Source organism: Erinaceus europaeus, chromosome 12, assembly GCF_950295315.1.
Source record: "Erinaceus europaeus chromosome 12, mEriEur2.1, whole genome shotgun sequence".
NCBI classification, from domain to species: Eukaryota; Metazoa; Chordata; class Mammalia; order Eulipotyphla; family Erinaceidae; genus Erinaceus; species Erinaceus europaeus.
Window position 1 is genome coordinate 76,922,120 of NC_080173.1, and position 22,048 is coordinate 76,944,167.

General features: G+C 45.8%; 1 protein-coding gene across 9 annotated transcripts in view; it reads right to left on the reverse strand.

Annotated features, from left to right (window-relative positions):
- MYO18A (myosin XVIIIA) overlaps window positions 1-22,048 on the reverse strand; it is a 134,488-nt gene that overhangs the window by 80,010 nt on the left and 32,430 nt on the right. The window lies entirely within an intron of this gene.

A 22,048-nucleotide genomic window follows, 5' to 3' on the forward strand; every position in this document is an offset into this window, starting at 1 on the left:
TAGCTTGTTCAGCTAGTTGTGTTCTTAGCTCAGCTATTTCAGCTTTCTAATAACCTCGAGATAATTAGTGTTTTCTTCCATATTCTCATTTATTGTTCCTGTATTTCTGATTACAATTCTTTCAAACTCTTTACTCACTCCTGTGATTATTTCCTTAGCTAGTGTTTGGATGTTGACCTCATTATTTTGTGCTTCACCCTTTGGGGGGCTTTTAGCTGGACTCTTGTCCTGGTTTATTTCTCCAATATTTCTTCTTGTTGGTTTACCCATTTTATATATTATGTTATGAGTTCCCTCTCTCAGTACTTTTCAAATTGCTGATCACTCTTGCCTGGATTTACTTGTGTCTAAGTAAGGTAATTAAAGGGTTCACAGTGGTGGAAGTTAACAGTTGTTTCAATAGTATTTTAATCCCTGAGTCGGAGCTCAGTGGTTTAAAAGCCTCTTTTGTTCTCTTTCTTCCCTGTAGGCTATGGAAGCCTGAGGGCTTTTAAACTATAAGTAGGCTTCTTAGCTTAATCACTGACTCCTGACCAAGAGATAAAGCAGGGTATGGCAGAGATAATCCAGTGGTTATGCAAACAGACTTTCACAGCCCCACTGCTATGCCACAGAGGTACAGTTCTTCTCCTGAATTTCCTGGTTAGATGTCTGTCCCCTGGTGTCCCTCCCTGCTGCTGCTCCAGATTCTGAGGGCAGTAGCAATGGAGACTCAGAGTTGCACTTGGTGAGTCCCCGGGGAGTCCTCTCCTCCCTTCAGCTGTCCCCTTGTTGGTGGAACAGACTGGAGGTGGTGTCTCTGATAAACTGCCAGACTGTTACCGGCCACTTAATCTCTCCCTAGGCTCTTCTCTGTCCACCAGCCACACGTGTTTGCATTCACTGGTGATTTGGTGGGTTCCTGAAGTTGTTCTAGTCCTGTCTTGTTTCTGCCCCAGGTGGTCTCCTTTAGTATTCGTAGTTGATCCGGGAGAGGGGGAGAGGAGAGGAGAGAGGAGAGAAACAGATCTGCCGCTGCTCATAGCCCTGCCTCCAGAAGTCTCTCCACAAAATTCTTTTAATAAATCAATTTTGAAAAAAACTCAGCTAAACTACTGTCCTATTGTTATTTTTAAATTTATATTCTTTTCACATATTAAAGTCTTTTTGTCAGAAAAAGAAAAGAAAACACACCAGAGTCTCACTCTGCACATATGATACTAGCCAGAACCTCTTGCTTCAGGAGCCAATACCTTATCTTATATCTCCCAGGCTACAAGATTATATTTAAAAACCACAGGGGCCAGGCAGTAGTGTACCGGGTTAAGTGCACATGGCGTGAAGCACAAGAACCCACACATGGATCCCGCTATGAGCCCCCAGCTCCCCACCTGCAGGAGGGTCACTTCACAAGCAGTGAAGCTGGTCTGGAGATGTCTATCTTTCTCTCCCACTCTCTATCTTCTCCTCCTCTCTCAATTTCTCTGTCCTCTCCAACAACAGCAATGAAAAAAATGGCCTCTAGGAGCAGTAGATTCATAGTACAGGCACAGAGCCCCAGAGATAACCCTGGAGGAAAAAAAATTCCATCGTCTATACCTAGAGATCATCACATACCCACATATACAAGATGGTTCCTAATTACACTAAATATGGTGCTCTGTGAGGTACAGTGGAGTCACAAACTACATGTAGTTACGTTCAGAGTGAGATGTACAGAACACAGGATAATGGAATATAATAACTGAATATAGGTAAGTATAGGCTAGAGTGACAATTACTCTTTAAAAATCCTTATCTTGTGGGGGGCTGGGCGGTAGTACAGTGGGTTAAGCGCACATGGCGCAAAGCGCAGGGTCAGGGCATCAGGATCCTGGTTCGAGCACTCAACTCCCCATCTGCAGGGGATCGCCTCACAAGCAATGAAGTAGGTCTGCAGGTGTCTGTCTTCCCCCCTCCACTGCATCTTCCCATCCTCTCTTGATTTCTTTCTGTCCTATCCAACAACAGCGATACCAACAATAATAATAGCAGCAGCAGGGGCAACAAGAATGGGGCAAAATGGCCTCCAGGAGCAGTGGATTTATAGTGCAGGCACCAAGCCCCAGTGATTACCCTGGAGGCAAAATAATAATAATAATAATAATAATAATAATAATAATAATAATATCATCCTTGGGGGGGAGAGTACAGGCCTTGGAAATGGATGAGAGGACCTAGTGGGGATTGTATTGCTATGTGGAAAACTGAGAAATGTTATGCATATACAAACTACTGTATTCACTGTCAAATGTAAAACATTAATCCCCCAATAAAGGAAAATAAATAATGAAATAAAAATAAATAAAAATTCTTATCTTGTGTAAACCATTAATCTCCCAATAAAGAAAAAAACCCTTATCTTACTCACAAAAGTATATATACAACTCTATTTCTGCATAGAAGCATAATATACAGTGTGCATAAAATACAATGTTCACAATTTCAGACTATACAACAGCTTTTTATACCACCATATAGTTGAATTCATTTATACTACCGAATTTAATGTAGATATGCCACAGCCACACAATATAAATTAATGTTTTGATGGTAATGTATTTGTGTCACAACTTTTTCTCCCCAGAGAGCAGGAACCATTTTCTACATCTTTTAAATCCCATCCTACTCTTCAGCATCACACATACAGTAGAAGGTCAAAAGTATCCATTAGAAAAAAAAAAAAATGTCAGGGCCAGATATATCGTGCCTGGTTGAGTACACAAGTTGCAGTGCACAAGAAACTCAGTTCAAGCCCCTGGTCCTCACCTGCAGGGGGTGGGGTGCACTTCACAAGCAGTCAAGAAGTGCTACAGGTGTCTTTGTCTCACTTCCTTTTTTAAAAAAATTATTTTTAAGTATTTTTTAATATTTATTTATTTCCTTTTGTTGCCCTTGTTGTCTTATTGTTGTAGTTATTAATGTTGTTGCTGATGTTGTTGTTGGATAGGACAGAGAGAAATGGAGAGAGGAGGGGAAGAGAGAGAGAGGGAGAGAAAGACAGAAGCAACTCCCCTGCAGGTGAGGAGCCGGGGGCTCAAACCAGGATCCTTACGCTGGTCCTTGCGCTTTGCACCACCTGCACTTAACCGGCTGTGCCACTGCCTGACTCCCTAAAATTATTTTTATGTGTTTACTGGAGACAGCTAGAAATTGAAAATAAAGGGGGTAGTAGAGAGGAAGAGAGACAGAGAGACACCTGCAGCCCTGTTTTATCACTTGTGAAGCTTTTCCCCTGCAGGTGGGAACCAGGGGCTTGAACCAGGATCCTTATGCACCACCACCTGTCCCCCTCACTTCCTCTCTATACCCTCCCCTTTCACTTTCAATTTCTCTTTCTATACCCAAAATAAATAATTAGTATATTTTTAAAATATATATACAGGGAAGGGATAATGGTTATGCAAAGAGACTCTCATGTCGGAGGCTCCAAAGTCTCAGGTTCAATCCCCCATACAGCTGTAAGACAGGGCTAAATAGTGTTCTGGTAAAAAATGATAAATTGTCAGTATTTCCATTTTATAAATAAAAATTATGAAAGTTAAAAAAAAGAAGAAGAAGTAGGACCAGATACAAGGTTCCTCAGAGTTTCAATACAGCCACAAGGCTGAGTGAGGCAGAATACACACCAGTCACAATCATGAGACTCACAAGATGTAGCTTTATCACTGACACAAAGGCCAGTCTACTTAAGTCTCCTGCAAACTAAAATCAAATTGTTCTCTCTCAAATCCACTTCTAGTGTGTAAACAGTCCAAAATTCTCCACTGTATCTTCTTTTTTTAAAATGTTTTATATTTATTTATTCCCTTTTGTTGTCCTTGTCGTTTTACTGTTGTAGTTATTATTGATATCATTGTTGTTGGATAGGACAGAGAGAAATGGAGAGAGGAGGGGAAGACAGAGAGGGGGAGAGAAAGACAGACACCTGCAGACCTGCTTCACCGTTTATGAAGCGACTCCCCTGCAGGTGGGGAGCCGGGGGCTCAAACCGGGATCCTTATGCTGGTCCTCGCACTTTGCGCCACCTGTGCTTAACCCACTGCGCTACCGCCCGACTCCCCACTGTGTCTTCTTAAGAAAACATTCTTACTACGTCGTTTATACTGCAGGGTACTAAAATTAATAAAACCCTGTGCTTATGCTATAAAATAATTCTATCTGATCTTAAAGAAATGCACAAGCCAGGAAGACCAGACCAGAGAGCATGAGGAATTCCTGGAAGGTTAGCCACTTCAACTACTCTCCCACCCTGATGGCGTGGAGGGGGTGGGGGTGCTCTGGATTCTGTTTTGGGCACTGGGCCAGAGTGCTAAGCAGAGCTGGGGACAGACTAGGTAAGAGACTCTGAAGAGTGAAGGAAGCTCTACACAGTGTGAACACTGTGGGGAAGCACAATGCCTGCCTGCCTGCCTGCCTTTCAGCTTCTTTACCAGTCAGTGAGTTCCTCGAAGCAGAGGCTGTGTGCTGTTCATTGTTGTAGCCTCAGCACCTAGTGGGCGGGCTTAGAGTGGATACTTGATCCATGTTTGAGTGAAGCTGGATGAAGTACAGTTCCTGACCTATAGAAATATAGACCAAAGGAAAAGATAAGATGTGTATACAAATAATTATGACTCAATTCAGAATCTGCTTGATGTTCCAACTGGATCAATGATAATATTCTACAGCAATTTAGAAAAAAAAAAAAAAAAAAAAAGCTCTTTTCGAATTGAGGAGGTGGGCAGATAGCTTAGAACTACACCAAGAACAAATAAAAAGAAGTTTGTTATGCAAAGATGAGCTAAGCAGGTAAATTCCAGGGTGAAGTGAAGAGTAGTGTAAGAAAAGGCAAAGAGGAGGGAGTGCATGGAAGGGTGTCAAGAATGAATGCAGTGCAGGGTGCATGTAGATAACCAATGAGAGGCAACGCTGGAGAGGCAGTTGAGGCCCGTGTACCACAGCGGACATGTATCATCTCTGCTGCCCACACTCTCTTACTACTGCACCCTAGTTTGCATCTGTGGATCCACGCCAGCATGTGACTTAAGTCTGGCCAATGAAAGTGTCATAACCCTGTGCTATCAGGATTGCTTATAAGTGGTATTATGGCCTCATCAATATCAAGGACACACAATGAAACTCTGATAGGGATAACTGAGTCACACACTTATTCCCCAGAAAATTTGAGCCTAGGAAGGTGCCATTTTGCTACCACTTGTCTGAAGATCAGGCCATCATGGGTGATGAGTTGGGAAACAAACGAACAAACAACAACAACAAAAGCATGGGTCCTGCTTACGCTGTTTAAACTTCCAGAGAAAGTCAAGTAAGTCCATAGTCAGTTCTACCCTTAGACTCTCCTGGCACTTGAGTTACTATAGTCCTCTGTATTCACTTTTATTTTTTTATGAGAGAGAGAGAGAGAGAGAGAGGGAGGGAGAGAGAGGGAGAGAGGGGGGAGAGAAACCAGTGCACCTTGCAGCTCTGGCATATGTGCTGCTGAAGGTTGAGCCTGGAACCTCACATGTGTAAGTCCTGTGCTCTATTGCTGACATATGTCCCCAGTCCTTCTCTTCAAAGCAAGTTGACTATGGGATTTATGGTCGGGAGGGTGACAACACAGCAACACAGAACTTTGGTGGTGGGTACAGTGGTGAACTTTACCCTGAAACTCTACAATCTTGTAAACCTCTATTAATCACAAATAATCAGTATTCATCTCAATTTTAAAACTATCTTGAAAAAATAACATAAAACCAGTTAAGCTAGTTTTCTATCACTTACAACTGAAAGAGCTGTAGCTGAAATACAAATCAAGGTAAAAAGTCTGAGGAAAAAGAAGGCAGACTGAACACCAGCCATCAACAAGAGACAGGACTACTACCTTTTCTGCAAAGCCCTGCGGAGTAAGTATTGTGAGAGGGAATGTGGACTGGGAAAGTGAAACTTAATAGGAGAAGTTTAGTGAATTGCCCAGGGTCACATGGTAGTGACTGGAAGGGTCAGAGTTAGGACTAGGTCATTCTGACCCAGAGTCATGGTTTCCATGCTACCACCTGCCTAGAAAACAACGGAGCCACAGCAGATCTCTGGAGAGGGAAGGCGCATGGCTCCACCTGTGCTATGAATACTCATCTAACAGAGGGATGATGGGAAATGAAGAGAGGATGGAAGCTGAAAGATCATTAGAAAGTCAAGGTCACGGCCAGGTGAAAGGCGCTTCTGCTAGAGTATTCTGGCAGTGGATGTGAAAGAGAGTGGTGCAATAGAAAGAATCATCCAGGGAGCTGGGCGGTAGCGCGGTGGGTTAAGCACACATGGCGCAAAACACAAGGACCCACATAAGGATCCTGGTTCGAGCCCCCAACTCCCCACCTTTAGGGGGATCCGCTTCGCAAGTGGTGAAGCAGGTCTGCAGATGTCTATCTGTCTTCCTCTCTGTCTGTCCTCTCTCAATTTCTCTCTGTCCTATCCAACAACAGCTATAACAACAATAACAGCCACAACAAGGACAACAAATGGCCTCCAGGAGCAGTGGATTCATAGTGCTGGCACTGAGCCCCTGTGATAACCCTGGTGGCAAAAAAAAAAAAAAAAAAAAAGAATCAGCTAAGGGTTGGCAAAATAGCTCACTTGGATAATGTGCTAATTTGCCATGTGTGCAACCCAGGTTCAATCCCAGCCCCCAACACATCAAAGAAAGCTTTGGTGCTGTGGTCTCTTTTACTGTCTCTGCCTCTATTAAAAAAAAAAAAAAAAAAAAAGACAAGGAGGAATCAGCTAGGTTTGGTGGCTGAATATAGGAAATGAGCACAAAGGGAGCGCAGAAGCAGAGCTAAAGGCCCCGAGGTGGGAGGCTTCAAGACTTCAAGAGGACGGTGGACTAGGGAGACAGCTCAGCAGAAGAACACAAGACTGGAAGCCTGAGGCCCCAGGTTTGATCCCTAGTACTAAATATGCCGGGGCTGCTTGGTGCTCTGATCTGTTTCTCTTAAAAATAAATAAATATTTAAAGAAAAACATCAAAAGGACAGTTTGATGGCATTATCCAAAGTGGGGATATCAGGAGAAGACTGGTTTAGAGGAAGATAGTTTAGAAAACGTTAGTTAAAAAAAAAAAAAACATAGGAAGTCGGGGGGGTAGCGCAGCGGGTTAAGCGCAGGTGGCGCCAAGCACAAGAACTGACGTACGAATGGACTGACGTACGGATCCCAGTTTGAGCCCCCAGCTCCCCATCTCCTGGGGAGTCGCTTCACAGGCGGTGAAGCAGGTCTGCAGGTGTCTGTCTTTCTCTCCCCCTGTCTTCCCCTCCTCTCTCCATTTCTCTCTGTCCTATCAACAACAGCAGCAATAACAAACAACAACAACAATGATAAAACAAGGACAACCAAAGGGAATAAATATTTAAAAAATTATAAAAGGGTGGGGGGTAGACAGCATAATAATTACGCAGAGAGACCCTAATGCCAGAGGCTCCAAAGCCCCAAGTTTAATTCCCTGCACCAAAATAAGATACATTTAGCCTAGGGTTCTAATTAACATAAGAATACTTCTCTGACCCCATTTGTGTCTCTAAATCAAATTCTCCTTTAAATAACAACTCATTTTTGTGGTCCAGGAGATGGCGCGGTAGATATGGTGCTGGACTCTCAAGCATGAGGTCCTGAGTGATATCTGATTCTTTCTCACTCCTTCTTACTAATAAATGAATAAAATATTTAAAACTTTAAAAAAAACTCACTTTAAAAAAAAAGCTTTAGGGCCCAGGAGATAGCTCACTTGGTAGACCTGTCATGTGTAGGTCTTGGATTTAAACCACAGGCAGCATGGGCGATGGAGGTGTGGGACTGATGGTGAAGTGACACTTTCTGCCTCTCTCCTTCTCTCTAAAGAGAATGAAAAAAGTTGATAGCAGGAGGTCACTCAGCGGTATCACTCATGTGCAGGGCCCTGAGATTCATTCCCCAAAATTACACAAAAATAAATAGTTTAAGGCTATCGGTACCATCTTCATGAATGTACTAGTTGTATAGTGTTTATGTTGATAATTTTTCGCTCTTTTTTCCCCCAACCAGGGATTTTTATGCCCGCATTATTCTACTGTTTCTGGATGTTTTCTTGCCTCCCCCCCTTTTCTCTGTAAAAATGTCACTAATAGAACTTTTCATATTTAGGGGAGTTGGGGAGGATATCATTCAGTTATCAGGGCTGGGGAGGACTGTGGCACTTAGCTTCCTGAGGGAGGAAAGTGACAGACATATCCTCTTAGATGGTCACTTTAGAGGCTCAGCGGCACCAGTGTCTTCTTTCTTGGGAAGGGTGTGGTGGTGGTGGTGGTGGTGTGCGTGTGCGTGTGCGAAAACAGATCTTTTATGATGTGTTTGTAGACTGCTACCTGCTACTTTGATTACAAAATGGAAAAGAATAGACTCCTTACCGAAGTCTCAGGATAGCAAAAGGGAAGAACGACTAAGAGGAAACCCAGGGTGGACACAGGTCTGTGACCAGGAACTCAGCACTAGGGGCGGGCGGTGGAGGGGTATGCACAGCACGCAGCACACCAGCCAGTGCAGGGGGTGGGAGCTAGTCCTGCACATGCGCAGGGAGCTGCTGAAGGCACCCGCCCTGCAGTACCACTAGATCCCGGCAGAGGGCAATCGCCCCCTTCTCACGCTTCGTCCTATTGCTTTCACCTCCAGGCCCCGCCCCCAAGAAACAAATCCCCATCACCAGGACCACGGAGCTCCCACAGAGGACTGGTGGCAGCAAGATGGCCTCTCCCCTTACCCTAAAGGGACTTGGCAAGAAGCGGTCTGTACGAACTAGGGCAGATTTTGTTCTCATCATTGTTCCAGTCCGCTAAGCCCAAAACAGTTTGTGTGTTTAACTGGCACTCAATGAATGTTTATTGGTGGCATAAAATGAATGAATGGATGGGTACATGAATAGTTAGAAGACTCCTGGAATACTTTGAGCCTATGTGATGGGGAGAGATCTGGGACAAACAACCCAAAAGAGTCAGTGGGCTAGTGGTCTGGGAAGTGGTGCAGTAGATAAAGCATTGGATTCTCAGCATGAGGTCCTGAGTTCAATCCCCAGCAGCACATGTACCTGAGTGATGTCTGGTTTTTTCTCTCTCCTATGTTTCTCATGAATAAATAAATTCTTAAAAAAAAAAAAAAAGTGGGCTTAGGATGGCTGGTCCCAGATGTGTTCACTGAAGCTTAGTGGTGGGCACATCTCTTACCCCCTGCCTTGGCACATCCAAAGGTGTGATCAGAACCTGATGACATCAAAACATATTGTGGGTAGAAAGCCCAAGTGGGTCTGGGACTTGTCCTCTCAGCTCAGACCAGAAATCCACCTCCTGTAAGAGTCAGTCCCGGCTGTCTGCAGGGGCCACCTGACTGGCTGCTCCCTGAGGATTCTCAGCTGTGGGGATTTCCAAACTGCCTTTGCTTTGTCAAGTTCCCATAACGCCCAAAGCCAAGGGCAGCCTTTAGGATGGTTTCCCAAAATCCTCTGCATCCCTTCCCTAGACACCACCAAAACCCGGGTCACTTCTGAGTCTACGAAGCGCACTGCATACATGATCTTTCCCGTCCCCACCCCCTTTGGCAGACATGAGGGAATAAGCATAATGAAGTATTGTTCTCTCTTTCATGTAAATGACAAGTCTTCTCTATTTCCACCGAAGGAAAAAGGAAACCCTGTTTAAGGGTCAGCCTCACTGATTTAAATAAATTATCAGCAAGATCCTTTGGGCTGTGAGTGTTAGTGTCCTGCGGTGCTTACTCTTAAAGTCACGGAGGCTCCTTTAGACAAGCCTCAGGTTCCTGAACATTCAATCCAAGTTTAAGGATCTGTGTGTTCACCTCACAAGGCCCCCAGGGGGCCTGTTTCTAGGACACTTTGAAGTAAAAATAAAGTGCATCCCCAAACTCCATAGAAGCAGGAAGGAAGAAGCAAAAGCTACTTTTCCTACCAACCCACCACCCCTGCATTAACAGCCACAGCCAAATCCACTGGGGCATGTGAGCACCTGTGCGCTACAAAGCTGAAGAGAAAACATGCTTGGCCAGGTAGGGAAGCACTGCCCCAGTTGTGGTGGCAGATGGCCAGGGACCTGTTGGCTCTGGGGCATCGGAATGCCAGAGTCAGTGAAGTGCAGAAATTGCGAAGACTTCCTCCCTGGGAAGAAAGGAAAATGTCACCATCCCAACTTTACTAGGGGAATGGCAAGAGAATGCCATTCCATTCTGAAATGTATCTTGAGCTGGGCTGTCCGATGTGGTAACTACTAGCCATGTGTGGCTATTTGAATTGGAGTTTAATTGGAATAGTGGGAATACTTCTTGTTAAATTAAAATCATATAACACTTACAATTCAGTTTCTTTGTCTCACTGGTGACATTTCAAGTGCTAACTAGCCACATGTGGCTAATGGCTAGCAAGTTGGAAAGCAGAGATTACAGAGCATTTTCTGCATTGCAGAATGTTCTACTGGGTGGGTCTAGTCTGAAAGACCCCTTTGCAACTTGCCATGGGCTCCTTAAGGTGTCACTCTAATGGCTTGCTGCTCTTTGCCACTCCCCTCCTCCCACCCCAGCCCGGAACCTGCTTATACTCTTATCTGCTTGTGCTTTGCCTTGGTCCCAGAACTTAGGAGATGGCGGAGGGGGTCGTAGCCATAATTTAATACCCAGTCTGGGAGCAGAAGCCAGATGAAAAGAGGCTGAAAAGGCAAGGCTGAATGGGAGCCAGTCCCCACCCTGAGGCATCCCAGGCCTAGGAGAGAGCCCCTCAGTGCTGTACAATTGTTCCTTGTTTCTGAAGTCTCTGGACCATGCTCTTGGCTAAGATATCTGGAATGTAGTGGCCTGAGGGCCTCCCCACATCACCCACTAGTAGGCTCATCTGATGTTAATTTTCTCAGAGGGAAGTACCAACAGAGCCCTGAATATTCAGAAGGCAAATAAGGTCCATGAAGCCTTGTCCTGAGTAGGATTGCCAGGCATTCTGCCATGAGACAGTAGGAAGCATAACTGGACATAACTGCTGGGCAGGCACAAGCAATCTCCACCAGCTGTAGGCCATGGAAGGAACGAGAGAACAGGGCATAGGTCTGACTGTTAATACATCCCATCACAGGCACCAAATGTGAGAGGCTTTGCCACAGGAAAAAACCTCAGATTAGAACATCTGAGTGGGAGAGTCTGGGCAAGCTTGTGTGATGGAAAGAGCAGAGGGAAGACTTGGGACTCAGCAGATGGGCGGCAAGAGGCATGACAGGCATGAAGAAACTAAATCAGTTCTAGAGACTGGGGTGGGGGTAGGCAGTGGTGCACCCGGTTAAATGCACATAGTACTATGCGCAAGAAACCACCCAAGGATCCAGGTTCGAGCCCCGGGCTCCCTACCTGCTGGGGGGACACTTCACAAGTGGTGAAGCAGGTCTGCAGGTATCTTTCTTTCTCCCTTTATATCTCCCCTTTCCCTCTCAATTTCTCTCTGTTCTATTCAATAAAATAAGGGGGGAAATGGCCGCCAGAAGCAGTGGAGCATAGTGCCAGAAGCATAATGCCAGCACTGAGCCCCAGCGATAACCCTGGGGCGTGGGGGTGGGGTAGAGAGAGAAGGAGAAAGAAGCCACAAAAATGTAGAACTTGTTTGTTCAATTGGAAAACAAATAGGTAGAAAGAAGCCTATTATTCCAAAGGTATTGGCATCAGCCAAAAATCTGAGTGGGGGAAGTCTCGGGAGAAAACAGCACAATTTTAAAAACCGCTATCAAACCAGCTGGAAACCCAAGGCAAAGCATTTCACTCTGAGGCTACCAAATCAGGTCGGGGGCCAGTGTGGGCCTTCCTTCACTATCTCCACCTGAAAGGCCTTTTTGAGTAAAAGCACCATCCTAGGAACAAAAGCAATACCCCACCCACACACACAACACACACACACACACACACACACACACACACACACACACAACACACACACACACACACACACACACCTCAAAAGCAGAGCACAGCTGAGTCATTTGTAGGCTTGTGACATTCCTGTAGGCAAAGGACCCATTCAAGCTTCCAGGCACCAAGTACTTCCCCCCAAAAAGTGCTTCCAGGCACAAAGTGCTTCCCAAGTAGTACTTTAAAGAGTCCTGGGAGAAAAATGCAGACAAGCACTTGTGTGCCTATACAGAGTGATTCACCTCCTTAAGGGAAGGTGCGGGTGTCTGGGGTGGGGTGGTCAGTGACAGGTTAATTATGATGGCGCACTCACTCTTGAGCTTGTAGTCGTACAAGGCATAGAGGAGACAAAGAGACTGGATATGGAACTCAGGACCCTGTGAAAAGCAGGCAAACTTTTAAAATGTAGAGAGAGACAAAGAGACACAGAGAGACAGGGGTCCCATGAGATAGGGCAAATGTTCACATGTATCCATAAATTAGGGCAAAATAAGAATGAAGCTGCTGGGTTATCTGATGGCTTAAGATCAGTGGATACCGGATTTGCTCCTGTTAATAAAGTCTTAAAGGCGGTACCAAACCTCTGAGAAGAGGTGTTGATAAGGATGAAAAGGTAGCAGAGAAGAAGCATGGAGTGAGCCTCAGTGTCAGGAAATTGTGAGGATGTGGTTGAGCTCCGCAGGGCTCACAAAGCACCCTGCATTCCTGATAATACCATGGCCTATCAACATAATCATTGTTTTGCCTGAAATCCCCACCCATTCCATTCCTTTGATCTATCTTCTTTCTACCCTCAAGACCCTCCCTGCCTGCAGGATAGTATTAACCCCACCAGTTAAAATCCTCACAACAGTTGCTAAGGAAGTTTCTACCTTCCCAGCCCCCTTTTGCCTTTCTCTGCCCCTTTCCTAGCCATTTCCGTTTCCTACTTGCCACTTCCGGGTCTGCCCTTTAAAAAGCCTTGGCTCTCTGATCAATAAATACATTGCATTGCCTCACAGCGGCCACGTGCTTGGTTCCTGAGTCATCTCCCTCCTGTCACTAAGTGAGTAGCAACCCAGGATGGCTCTGGTCGAGTTCTCTCCAACCCAGAGAGTATGTGCCCGGGAAGAGGCACTCCCACGCTAGCCTGGCACCCCAGGAAGAGCAGGAAAGCCTGGCCAAGGTGTTGTCTTTGTGTCAGAGACAGCCCGAGCAAGGTATTTTCCCTTGCTGGCCTATATACTGAGATAACAACCATGTCAAATGTCTTCTCTGTAGATTTTTTTTTTTTAAATCTTAAAAGACACACTTCATTTCTACAACTGTAATACTGAATAAAGTGGTTATTTCTTACAGTCCCTTGAACAGTTTTTTGGAGGTGGGGTTTCTGATCCCAGAAGTAAATATAACACCAGGAAGTGAGGCCCCACAAGCTGAGGGCTCCGAGCAGCGCCATCCGTGGTCTCTGCCTTCAGACGGCGCTATTGCTGTGGGGTGTGCAAGAGCATTTTCCCTGAGCTGTAAAATGGGTGAAAGGAGCAAAAATAAATGATTTTTTTGTCTAACTAAAAATTTTTTTTTTAAATAGGGCAAAATAGATACCTAAAAGCAAAAGTGCACAATAATCTGCAATGAGTCAATAAATGAAACAAGCTAGTAGAAAGACCTAAAAAAGACACCATAAAGTTCCTAATGAAATAGTGTCTGTCTACTTAGACCTAGATACCCTCCTCACCTACTACTTCCTATTACACTTCCCTCAGTCACTCCAGAGCTAACCTTATCAAATTAAGGACTGCAAAAGCTGAATAAGGGCAAGAGACTGGCATACTTTAATGATGACTCTATAGTCATTATCAAGCCACCCCATCAGCTGGGGCCCTAGTCAGGAGTCCTGAAATTCCCAAACAGATATGATGGGCCTAGACCTCGAATAGATCCCTCTCTCCATTGTCACTGGTCATCTCCATCAGAAACAACACAATAGACCCCTTTGTGGGCCCCCATAGGACCTTGCCCTCAACTTGGATCAACAACAGTAGAGAATGTTCTATCTTCCAAAGGGAGGCTGAATAACATACTCTATCTACCACCTGAGGGAGATGGGTCCTGATATTAGGGCAGCTTGGAATATTTCTACTCATGACCACAGAATGTGAGCTCAGACCTACAGGGATGCAGAGGTCACATAGGCTCCTAAGCTGAATATAGGCCCCAGATCAAATCGATGGGGTTTACAGTCAATAATATTTATATACTTTTCTCATATTTGGGAGCTACTCTCTTCCCTGATCCAGATTTCTAATCCTTTTTCCAGCCATGACATCATCTCCCCAGACAATAACTTGGGTCCACCTGTATATCAGAGGTCAGGCTCAGGAAAAAACTAGTATAGTCATGGGCCCTTTAGATATAACTAAAATAGGCCTACTAGCTATCTTCAAAACGGAGACCCCCAAATCTTCATCTGCAATATTCCAGTCTTTAGGTTTATGATTAGTCAACAATTTGTTTGGCTTTATATGCTAACTTTTTTTTTTCAACCACCAGGTTCCAGATGCTACCATGATGCCAGCCGGACTTCTCTGGGTAGACGATCCCACCAATGTGTCCTGGAGCCCCGATTCCCCAGAGCCCTGCCCCACTAGGGAAAAAGAGAGAGAGGCTGGGAGTATGAATCGACCTGCCAATGCCCATATTCAGTAGGGAAACAATTCCAGAAGCTAGACCTTTCACCTTCTGCATCCTATAATGACCCTGGGTCCATAATCCCAGAGGGTTAAAGAATAGGAAAACTATCAGGGGAGGGGATGGGATACGGAGATCTGGTGGTGGGAACTGTGTGGAGTTGTACCCCTCTTATCCTATGGTTTTGTCAGTGTTTCCTTTTTAAAATGTTCTTTTTTAAAAGATTTTATTTATTTATTTATTTATTTATTTATTTATTTATTTATTTATTTATGAGAAAGATAGGAGGAGAGAGAAAGAACCAGACATCACTCTGGTACATGTGCTGCCGGGGATTGAACTCAGGACCTCATGCTTGAGAATCTGATGCTTTATCCACTGTGCCACCTCCTGGACTACATCAGTGTTTCCTTTTTATAAATAAAAATTTTTTAAAAAGAGAAGTGAAAGAGCATAACACCAAAGCTTCCTTTAATGCTGTGAGGGGCCAAGGTTGAGCCTAGGTTGTATACATGCAAAGCAGTACAATATCTAAATGAACTATTTTGAGAGCCCAGGGAAACTGTTTTAAGTGACTTACTTGTTTGTATTCATTTATTTAATCCTCAAAACCATCTAACAATGGAAAGTTCTGTTATTATCTGGGGGCCTGATGGCAGTGCATCTGCTTGAGCACACACATTAAAATGTACAGAGCACACACATTACAATATGCAAGGACCCAGGTTCAAGCCTCCAGTCCCCACCTGCAGGCGGAAAGCTTTCCAAGTGGTAGAGTAGTGCTGCAAGTGTCCTCTCCCTCTCTCTCTCTCCCTTCCTCCCTCCCTTATTTCCCCCATCCCCTCTCAATTTCTGTCTCTATCCAAAACAAATATATATATATATGTATATATGTATATATATATTTTTAAGTTCTGTTCTGTACAGAAAAGGAAAGTGAGACACAGAGGAATGAAGTGATTTGTCCAAGGTCACCCAGTTAGCTATGCAGCAGAGCAAGGACTTGAACACAGGCAGTCTGCCTCCAGAGTGGAGGCCAGGCCAAGCATACCAATGCGCTAACAATGCACTTAATCACACAAAACTCCCACCCCTCCCCTCTCCTCCTCAACATGAGCTGAACCAACCTTGCCAAGCATCTGTTTCTAAAGCAAAAATAAAAGCTACGGTTTTGAGAGTTTAAAGAGAACAGGTCAGGAGAGAGGGAATGAGGACGCTTTAAATTAGAGGGCTCTTTTTTCAGAGGCACCAAAAAAAAAAAAAAAAAAGACATGGATTGGGGTGGGGAACCCAGGACCCTGATAACAACAGGAAAACTTTATTCCCCCATCCCCAAGACTAAGTCCTCTGGTTTAAGGTCAGCCAGCCTTCCTCTGTGCACAGCAAGGTGACAGGGGGTAGAAGTCAAAGCAGGTGGCAGAAATGCTCTGGAAGATCTAGGAGAAAAGGACAACTCAGACAGATTAAAACCTGGAGTATGTGCATCCCAGGGCATTTCTTTTTTTTTTTTTTTTTTTTTTTCCAGGGCATTTCTAACCTGGGCATCCTATCACAGAGCTCACCGGTTAGGGCCCAGTAATGATGGTGTGGGTAAGAAACAATAAAAACCCTGAGAGAGGAATGCAGACAAGTGGCTGTGTGCCTGCACGGGGTGATTCACCTCCTACAGGAAGGGTGAGGGCTCTGGGGTGGGGTGGTCAGGCTGGAACCCCTCACACCTTCTCCAAGCCTAGGCCTCATTCCTGCCTGTCACATCAGCTTCACCTCAACAAGAAACTCCTGTCATTGTCCAGAAATTGAGGCCAGGATTAGGATCACTGCAGACTGCCAGAGGAATGGGGGCAAAGTCAAGCGCTAAGGAAGGGAAAGAAGGATGTTTGCGGGATGCTCGATTCCAGGAAGACAGACCACAGCAGTAGCATATACCCCCACCCGCCAACTGCTCAGGCAGTGAGCCCAGTTTCCCTCTTGCCTTTATTGATCTTGATACAAGGCCAAGTGAGTGGGGACTTGACCTCAGCCTGGGTCTGTGTCCTTTAGGTAACCTAGACTGCCTGTGGAGAAGGATGCCTGAAGGGCCAGGCACACAGGTCCCCACAGCTTGGAAAGTTCTAGGCAGCATGGGGAACAAAATGCCAGCATCCTGGGGAGGAAATGTTTCGGTGCTCTGAAACAGTGCTTCAGTTACCACCTCTAGAGCCACACCAACTTGCAGGGCAGGGAGGCAGGCTGAGAAGGGGCAGGAAGAGTTCACACAAGGAGAAAGGATCAGACTTTCCCAGAAAGGCTCCTGGGAATCTCCAGACACTTTCCCCTCCATGTGATGGGGCTGGGCATGAAAGTGGATGTCACAGAGAGTCCTGGTCGAAGCAAATGCTCCCTACTCATAGGGACAGTGCCTTCTTCTCCACAGAGCCAAACCCACAGTGTGGTACAGAGCAGGTGGACTTGAAGGCTTCCAGACATGGCAACCTGATTGTGCCAAGCCTCTGAGAATGTTCTTGCCATGTTGCTCTCTCCTGCCCTACAGCCAAGATCAGTCTATAGTCCCCCTGCCAGAAAAGAAAGTCTGGGAAGTACCCTGCGAGACCTTCCCCTCCCTGTGGGTGCACAGCTTGCCACAGGGCCTGGCAGTGAGAGAAGCTGGGAAGGGAGTGAGGAAGTGAGTCAGCTTTTTGCAGAAATGGGAATGGGAGGGAGGAGCCAGCAGAACTAAGATCAGGGAGCAAAGGGTACAGGGGCAGGAAAGGGCACTAAGAAAGGAGACCAGACCCTGCAGGTATTGTGGAGCCCACAACACAGAGGGCAGAAACAAGAAATATACTCAGCAGTGCCACCTCTGGCCAGCACCAGGTGACCTTCACTGGCAAGAGACAGTGGGTCTGGCAGGCTCTGCCCCACCTGAGGATGGAATTCAAGGCGGCTCTCCTTCCTGACTCATGTACCAGCTCAAAGAAGTGATGCTTTATGGGAGCTACATTTCCTCCTCTCTGAGGTAGAAATCTCTAGTCTCCAAGACCTCCTACTGCCTTTCCTGAGCCCTAGAACTCCAGAAGCAGGTGCCCCCCTGACCTGGCCCAGTGGGAGGGACGGATGTTGCAGTCTCTCAGAAAGGATGGGAATGGAGCCTGGTCCCCTCAAGCAAAGCAGCTGGGATTGCCCTAGCTCTTGCCCCTGACCTCTCCAGCAGCCCCTGCCCATGTAGGAGCTGTCCCCAGGCTCCAGCTGGAATCTGTTGCTCTGACTGGGAAAAATCCTTACTGTGAAAATTCCCAGCCTGCTGACATTCCAGCACGCAGCAGCCCAGGGGAAGCAGCAAAAGGGAAGAGGAAGCCTTGAGCCCTGCTGGGGCACATTCCACCCTCTGAGACCTACAGTCTGCAAGACAGGCACATTCCTCCAAGCTCCCCTGGGTTGGGTTCTGTGTGATCCTAAAACTGTTTCTCACCCAGGCCTTCCTGGGGACTCTGGTACAGAGGCCAGAAGCAAGTTGCCCCCAGGACCCTCCTCCAAGAGCCCCTTTCCCAAGGCACTTCCTCCTGGATGCCTAGAACACGCCTTCTCCTTCTTTCCTCCATCCCTGCAGAGACAAGCACACAATGCCAAGCACACAAGAAAGTCAGGGTGGAGGCAGGACATGCACTATGCCACAGATAAGTCACCAAAGACAGGCAGGTGGGAGTGTCCCAGAGGCAAAAGCTGAATAAGGAAAACCAGACAGAGAAGGTGAACCCAGTTCCTGACTGGAGAACCACTGTCTTTCCATTTTCTTAAAGATTTGGGGAGAGGGGGCTAGGTGGTGGCGTACCCAGTAAAGCACACATAGTCCAAAGTGCAAGGACCTGTGCAAGGATCCTAGTTCGAGCCCTGGCTCCCCACCTGCAGGGGAAGGCTGCACAAGTGGTGAAGCAGGTCTGCAGGTGTCTATCTTTCTCTTTCCCTCTCTATCTCCCCTACCCCTCTCAATTTCTCTCTGTCCTGTCCAATAAAATGAGAAAAAATGGCCGCCAGGAGCAGTGGATTTATAGTGCTGAGACTGAACCCCAATGATAACCCTGGAGGCCAAAATAAAAAAAAAAAACTTACTTGGGGCAGTGGTGCACTTGGTTGAACACACACATTACCATGTGCAAGGACCCACATTCAAGCCCCCTGCTTCCCACCTGCAGGGAGGAAACTTCACAAGTGTCTAAGCAGGGCTACAGGTGTCTCTCTGCCTCTCTTCCTCTCCTCCTTCCCTCTCAATTTTTCTCTATCCTGTCAAAATAAAGTTTTTAAAAATTATTTTACAAGAGAAAGATCAGAGTAATGGAACTATACACCCTGTTATCTTACAATCTTGTCCTCATTATCAAATCACAAAAATGCAATCTCATTATTAAATCACTAATAAAAATATATATAAAAAAACAGGCGAAAATATATAAATATAAGGGGCTGGGTGGTGTTGCACCTGGTTGAGAGCACATGTTAGAATGTGTAAGGAACCAGGTTCAAGCCCCTAGTCCCCACCTGCAGGGGGAAAGCTTTGCAAGTGGTGAAGCAGGGCTGCAGGTGTCTCTCTGTCTCTCCCTCATCTCCCTCTTCTCTTAATATCTGGCTGTCTCTATCAAATAAAGATAATTTTAAAATATATAGTTATAAAAATAATAGTCAACTCATATCTGTGATCTTGGGAGATCTAATGCAGTTTCCAGTGGAGGGAACAGAGCTCTGGTGGTGGGAATGGTGTGTAATTACACCCCTGTTATCTTACAACTTTGTAAATCAATGTTAAATCACTAATAAAAATTTTTTAAAAAATAAAAAAGAGAGAAAGATCAGAGCACTGCTCAGCTCTGGCATATGGTGCTGCTAGGGAGTGAACCTGGAGTCTCTAGGGATTTGTGCTTGCAAGTCTGATGCACTACTGCTTGCTACCTATATCCTTAGTCCTGTCTTTCCTTTTACTTACATAGTTTTTGTTTTGTTTTCACTGCCAGGGCTTACAGATGAGTGAAACAAGTGCCAAGTGGCCTCCCCAGGCTAAGTTTTTCCATTCTTTGCTCTACTGAGTGAGCTGTCTGTTGGTCCAGAACCACTGTCTTCCACTGCTCTTATGAAGTACTTCCATGCTGGGGAAAAAAAGATAAATAATTCATTAAATCCCTAATGAGTGCTATGAAGGAGAAGGGTAGCATATGGCTAGGATGCAGACCTAGCATGCTCTGAGAGGATCAGGGAAGGCTTCTCTGAGGAGGAAGTATTCCTAATGGGGCCAGTGTATGACTGGAACAGCAGGGACTCAAGGTAGAAGTCAATAAAGATTCCATACTGCGCATAAACGATATGATGGGCAGCCTGCCAGGCCTGCTCCTCACCATTCCCCCACAGTGCACACGGGAAATAGCAGTGCTCAGCTTCTGTGCAGCAGAGGAGGCCCTGTCCTTCATCTGCATGACTCGTCAGGGATGCTGTCACTCCGGACGCTGTGGAGATCACCACTAGCATGCAGTAAGAGCCCCAAACACGAGAGAGTGTGGTACAGGAGATGGTACAGTCAGTGCCCAGCTTGCAAGCATAAGGTCTCAGTTCAGTCCTTGGAATTGCACATACAAGAATGATGCTCTGGTTCTTGCTTTTTCTTCTTCTCTCTCATTAATAAGTAAAATTTTTTTTTTCTTTTAAGTGAGGGAGCAATGCCCCATGCCCTCTGGAATAGCAGGGGAGATAAGTATGTCCCTCCACTACCCCTGCAGAACCACACCCAAACACTGCAGTTACCCTTTTCCCAGCTCCCACAGCATTCAATCCCACCAGCTGCCCCCTGGGCTCATTTCCACAGAGCAAGAATGGCCAATTACTCCTGGCTTCCCCATCCCTCTAGCAAAGAGACATCTAGTGACGGGACTCGCATGAATCAAAAGTGTCCAGGAATGGGTTAGACAATGGATGGAGAAGGACATATAGCAGCTACTTCTCCCACTCTCTATAGCATGCTAGTGATAAACAAAGAATTGATATCCTGGGTTCAAACTGAAACCCTAGGCAACTAAACTTTTTTTTTTTGCCTCCAGAGTTATTGCCAGGGCTCAGTACCTGCACCACGAATCCACTGCTCCTGGAGACCATTTTTTCCCCTTTTGTTGTCCTTGTTTTATCATTGTGGTGGTTATTGTTACTGTTGTTGCTGTCGTTGGATAGGACAGAAATCGAGAGAGGAGGGGAAGACAGAGAAGGGGAGAGAAAGATAGCCACCTGCAGACCTGCTTCACCGCCTGTGAAGTGACTCCCCTGCAGGTGGGGAACCAGGGACTCAAACCGGGATCCCTATGCTGGTCCTTACGCTTTGCGCCATGTGCACTTAACCTGCTGTGCTACCACCCGACTCCCGGCAACTAATCTTTATGTAATCCAGTTTCCTCGTCTGTAAAGCAGGTTATTCACTCCTCCTTCAAAGGGTTGCTAGAATTACTAAATAAACTAATGCATGTGAAACATCAGGAACAGGAACTAACTTACAGTCAATGCCAGCCAGGGTCCTCCTTGCTGGTGTTTATCAGGCCCTTCACTCAAGGCATTTGTGTTCATCTGAGTCTTTATCAGACGGATTAAACACCACTGAGGGAGCATGTATATGCTACACACAGTACTGGGTGCCGTTCAGAATCCCTGTAACTTGGAGTCGGGTGGAAGTGCACTAGATTAAGCGCAGGTGGCACAAAGCACAAGGACCAGCCTAAGAATCCCAGTTCGAGCCCCCAGCTCCACACCTGCAGGGGAGTCGCTTCACAAGTGGTAAAGCAGGTGTCTATCTTTCTCTCTCCCCTGTCTTCCTCTCTTCTCTCCATTTCTCTCTGTCCTATCCAACAACAACATCATCAATAACTACAACAATAAAACAACAAGGGCAACCAAAAGGGAATAAACAAAAAAATTTAAAAAAAAAAAAAGAATCCTTGTAACTTTCCATGCCCCAGCGTCTACGCAAAGTGGCAGGATTGAGCTATTGTGCCACAACAGAATGCCAGACCCGAATACTGAGGTATGGCAGGAGATTTTTTTAATTTTATTTTATCTTACTCATCTTTTGGATAGAGACAGAAAGCAACTGGAAGGAAAGGAAGAGATAGAGAGAAAGAGAGACAACACTATGTCACCATTCATGAGGCTTCCTACCTACAGGTGGAGACTAAGGGCTTATACCTGGGTCCTTGTGCATGGTAACGTGTACACTCAACCAGCTGCACCACTGTCTGTCCCATATATGGCAGAAGATTAAGGAGCCAGAGTGGTAACCCAGGTCTAAGGAAATAGCTGCCCAGCCAAGCTGGAACCAACAACTGAAAAAATAGTAATAATAAGCTTAGCTGACACTGTCCCTTATAGCTTCCAGAGAAGAAGCTGTCGCCAGACACCAAACAGG